This window comes from Periplaneta americana, chromosome 15 (assembly GCF_040183065.1).
Source record: "Periplaneta americana isolate PAMFEO1 chromosome 15, P.americana_PAMFEO1_priV1, whole genome shotgun sequence".
NCBI lineage: Eukaryota > Metazoa > Arthropoda > Insecta > Blattodea > Blattidae > Periplaneta > Periplaneta americana.
In genome coordinates, this window is record NC_091131.1 from 4501274 (window position 1) to 4506297 (window position 5024).

At 37.4% G+C, this 5024-nt stretch overlaps 1 non-coding gene across 1 annotated transcript; it reads right to left on the minus strand.

Moving 5' to 3' along the window:
- Positions 1-3684: 3684 nt before the first annotated feature.
- Positions 3685-3776, minus strand: TRNAY-GUA (transfer RNA tyrosine (anticodon GUA)). The gene is given in 2 exon segments: positions 3685-3720; positions 3740-3776. It is a non-coding gene; the product is annotated as a tRNA-Tyr (tRNA).
- Positions 3777-5024: the final 1248 nt, after the last annotated feature.

The following is a 5024-nucleotide window of genomic DNA, read 5'->3' on the forward strand; positions in this document are numbered from 1 at the left end:
TTTCAGATTTTTGGACAGCAGACTGGATGATAAGAGCTTCTCAACCGAATAATAACACGCATTTCCCATATTTATTCTGCGTTTAATTTCCTCCCGAGTGTCATTTATATTTGTTACTGTTGCTCCAAGATATTTGAATTTTTCCACATCTTCGAAGGATAAATCTCCAATTTTTATATTTCCATTTCGTACAATATTCTGGTCTCGAGACATAATCATATACTTTGTCTTTTCGGGATTTACTTCCAAACCGATCGCTCTACTTGCTTCAAATAAAGTTTCCGTGTTTTCCCTAATCGTTTGTGTATTTTCTCCTAATATATTCACGTCATCCGCATAGACAAGAAGCTGATGTAACCCGTTCAATTCCAAACCCTGCCTGTTATCCTGAACTTTCCTAATGGCATATTCTAGCGCGAAGTTAAAAAGTAAAGGTGATAGTGCATCTCCCTGCTTTAGCCCGCAGTGAATTGGAAAAGCATCAGATAGAAACTGACCTATACGGACTCTGCTGTATGTTTCACTGAGACACATTTTAATTAATCGAACTAGTTTCTTGGGAATACCAAATTCAATAAGAATATCATATAATACTTCCCTCTTAACCGAGTCATATGCCTTTTTGAAATCTATGAATAACTGATGTACTGTACCCTTATACTCCCATTTTTTCTCCATTATCAGGGTGAGCCGTAAGTAATGTCATTAATAGGGAGCGGATTTTTATGTGCTAAAAATGTTAATATATTTATTTTTTAAGTGCTAGAAAGAACGAAAATATTTGCTAAAAATAAAAAAAAAATATTTGTTTTAAAATATAACAAAAATACCTTAATTAGCTTGGAAAAAAAAATGTTACTAGGTACTCACCAACCACACTTGAGTGCTAGTAGTTGGCCGAGAATTGCAGTGAACAACAAAGGTCATCTCCAAATTCTCCATCACAAATGCATGCCGATTATCTATGAACAACGACTTATACTGTGAAAACGATCTTTCCACATCACAGGACGTCAGACGTGCATATTTAAAGAGAGGAATGTCACAAACACAAACACCGTCAATTTCACCTACAGGCACACCCTCCAATACTTGAGCAAATTTACACATTTTTTTATATCCACTGTTTTTCCCAAACACATTCTGGAATTTGTCCCTTAGTACTTGTACTTCTGAACCTGGTAGCGAGTCTAGTTTAATTTCCACGGCACGCACCTCCCTGTTTCAGACAACAGGTTTTTGGATGTTTCGAGTTTTTTTATGGTGTCACACAAAAAGCTTAGATTTGCTAATAGGAAAGTCAAAACGTTTTTTAAACAACCATCTTTCAGTATATCTTGAAGGATACCGATTGACGAAGCCCGATAACAGGTAATCACAACAAGACGTATTGCCTTACTTGATGGACATGAGCGAGAGGCGAGAGATTTGTTTAAATTAAATAATGTTCATGCCCGAGCTCTTATCTGTTGTGTTTCACAAACAAAGCGTGGAATGAAATCATCTTCAGCAACAATAAACATTCCTAATTATGTGTTGCAAGATCTCTCCTCCTTGTCCACGTTAATTTATTCTCTAATAATAACACTGATATGCTGCCTAGCAGTTCTCAGAACTTGAGGCGATACTATTACGAAAATGGATCACGGATACACCACACAGCGCTTAGAAACACGAAGCAACCAAGAATTCTTAAAAAGATAACGCACTTCTGAGTAACATAATTGATTTAGTTTTAAAATGTTTAAAAGTTCTTGTAAAAAAATTTTTAAGTGAAAAAACTCCAAGATTTATGTGTTTATAATAGATTTCCTGAAAATATGTATTTACATATTTTTTTTGTGAAAATATGCGTTTTATGTGAAATAAAATTCGGGTTTTAAACTTGAAAATTCATGTTCGGAATGTTTAACTTTGTTAATTGTGTTTTACCACACGCAAAAATAATATTTAATTACAAGAAATCCGCTCCTTAGTCATTAATTTATTACAGGGGGTTATTCTTTGAGGCATTTCAAACAAAAAAGTTTAATACATAGTAACACTGAAAATATTTTTACTGGATTCGAAGGAATGACCAAGTCTGGAATAGGTTCGACTTAACTTTGCTTTGGCTTCTAGAATTCATTGTCGTTCCGAGTTGAAGGACTCTCAAGGATTAGGATATTTCACTTGCCTTGGTTATCCCGGAGTGTTGGTAAAGTGGATGGCTTGGGATTCCAAATTTCTGTCCTGGAAAACATCTCTATTGTTTCCTTATAATAGCTGGAAAGCCCGGTTGAGTTGTAGTCAACGGAAATACGAGGCACATCCAGAAAGTAAGTTTCCCGATTTTTTCCCCTTGAAAGTAAACGTAATTAGCCGTGTCAATTGCGCATGCGTAACAGATCTATGACGTATCAATCATATGCCAGCCGGACAGGTCCCGCCTGGTGCCAGTAGTGTGGCAGCAGTGGTCCGAAATGGAAGCTCTTATTCCTTCTCCCGCCGCCTGCGAGGTTCGGTCGGTGATAAAGTTCTTTAATGCACAAAGCATTGCGCCAATTGAAATTCATCGCCAGCTCTGTCAGGTCTATGGGCCGAACATCTCTCCCCCCCCTCTCTCTCTCTCTCTCACCTCAAGAAATTCCTGTCCTCCGGTGAGCGTTTTGGCAACGACGAAGAGCTGAAGACGTCTGTCACACGCTTGTTCCATTCACAGGCGGCAGAGTTCTACGACAGAGGGATACAAAAGTTGATCCCACGATACGACAAGTGTCTCAATTCTGATGGTGGCTATGTTGAAAAATAGCTGAAACATTGCTGTACCTGTTGCCAATAAATGTTTTCCTGAAAGTGTGTGTTCTTTTTTTTTTAAATAGGGAAACTTACTTTCTGGATGCGCCTCGTATTAACGGAGGAAAAAATCATCCAAAATATAAAGAATTTCCTAAATATTAAAATTTTACCAAAATACTTGTATTATGAAATGTAATATTACCAGTTGTTCTGTATGGTTGCGAAACTTGGACTCTCACTTTGAGAGAAGAACAGAGGATAAGGATGTTCGAGAATAAAGTCCTTAGAAAAATATTTGGGCTAAGTGGGATGAAGTTACAGGAGAATGGAGAAAGTTACACAACACAGAACTGCACGCATTGTATTCTTCACCTGATATAATTAGGAACATTAAATCCAAATGCAGATGTTTGAGATGGGCAGGGCATGTAGCACGTATGGGCGAATCCAGAAATGCGTATACAGTGTAGTTCGGAGATCTGAGGGAAAAAGACCTTTGGGGAGGCCAAGACGTAAATGGGAGGATAATATGAAAATGGATTTGAGGAAGTTGGGATATGATGCTAGGATTAATCTTGATGAGGATAAGGACCGATGACGGGCTTATGTGATAGCGGCAATGAACATCCGGGTTCCTTGAAGGCAATTTGTAAGTAAGTAGGCCTACTGTTAAAAATAGGAAATATTTGTGAATGATGAAAAATCCTTCGCATACCAATAGCAGAAATGCTTTGCCTCTAAATATGATAATTTTACTGGAAATAAAATGACTAACAGTAACGTCACAGTTAAAATGACCATAATCGTTGTCTTTTTACGACCACAGACACTTCATATTCTTTTCATAAAAACATTTAAGGCTGTTTTCATTTACTTCACAATCTCACAAAGAAAAAGAAAATTGTATCCTCCGGGCCGGATTTGAACCAGCGACCTATGGATTTCAGCTTTAACTATCCTACTACAGGCCACCGCTCTACCAACTGAGCTACCAGAGGAACGCGGAGGTGTTACGTTGTTGAACTAGTTTGCTGAATGCTCTCCTTGTTACATAAGAAACTCGCAGGAAATTGCGATACGTAAGTAGCGTGTCGAATCTTTGTATTAGGGACAAATTGGATGCCGCCTGTGCGGCCTTCAACGTAGCTTCAGGCCGACCTGCTCTGCTTTGCTCAGCCTCCCCTCGTTTGATTTGATGACTCCATTAATTCTAGGTCTAATGATCCCTAGAGATGTGACGTAAACGTACAGGAATGAGACCAAGAAAGGAATATTCAAGTGTATTCATTAGATGGTAGATTTTCTCAATCGCGATAAACACTAAATGTGCTCAAATGCTGTCAAAATAAGTGATTTTATGTCTCAGAGCATGTTTAGTACCGTAGAAGTGGGTAAAGTCAATCAGTGGGTGTAAAATCGATCGGTTGCGATTGTAATTGAAAATTATATATTTTCTCAGTTACTTGTTAAAATTTTGTTATGCTGACTTCATTTCCTTACATTGTAAATGTAAGCGAGAGGGACAACAAAAAGCCTGCGAATGCCAACAATGGGAACACTGAATAATTACCGTTGAAGTGAAAATTGTTATTTCCAACTTTTTCTCTTAAATGAAAACAAAGTCTTACAAACTCTAAATTATAGTCAGCAGTGAAAGGAGACAGGAAGTATACGTAAGTACTTTTCGTTGAGATTGTATCCTGAAATAATAGTTTTGCAGTTCGTAAATGTTAGTATTGAAACTTATTATTTTAAGAAAACTTGTACCTTTGTAGGGTTAAGTCGATCATGCCATCGACCTACTCGAAACAGATAGGACCAGCAGGAAGAATGAATTGTTCACCGAAATACCTCCAACTAACACTTATAAACAGAAAAGTGTCATAGTATAGCTTATATTGATGGGATAGTGGGGAAGGGGAAGACGAAATTATGGTGAATTTCTTGCGTAAGAGAAGCACTGCCAAAGGAACATATTTTGTACACCCCTCTGCACCTGACTATGGGAACAACGTAGTTTCCAAAGTGACATGAGGAGGGGAAGATTTCAAATAACATCTGATATAAACCTAAGCAATGTTGAATTGCATTTTGGATTATAATTGAAGGGTGGTATTTCAATGTAAATTTTGAATTCTTAAATCTTTGTTTGTTGGTATGTGAAGTATTAAAATGTGTTTTGATGTTTTATAAGTTGGCAATCATAGTCACGATTGTACAGTGGAGACCTATAGGCCTAATTGTAT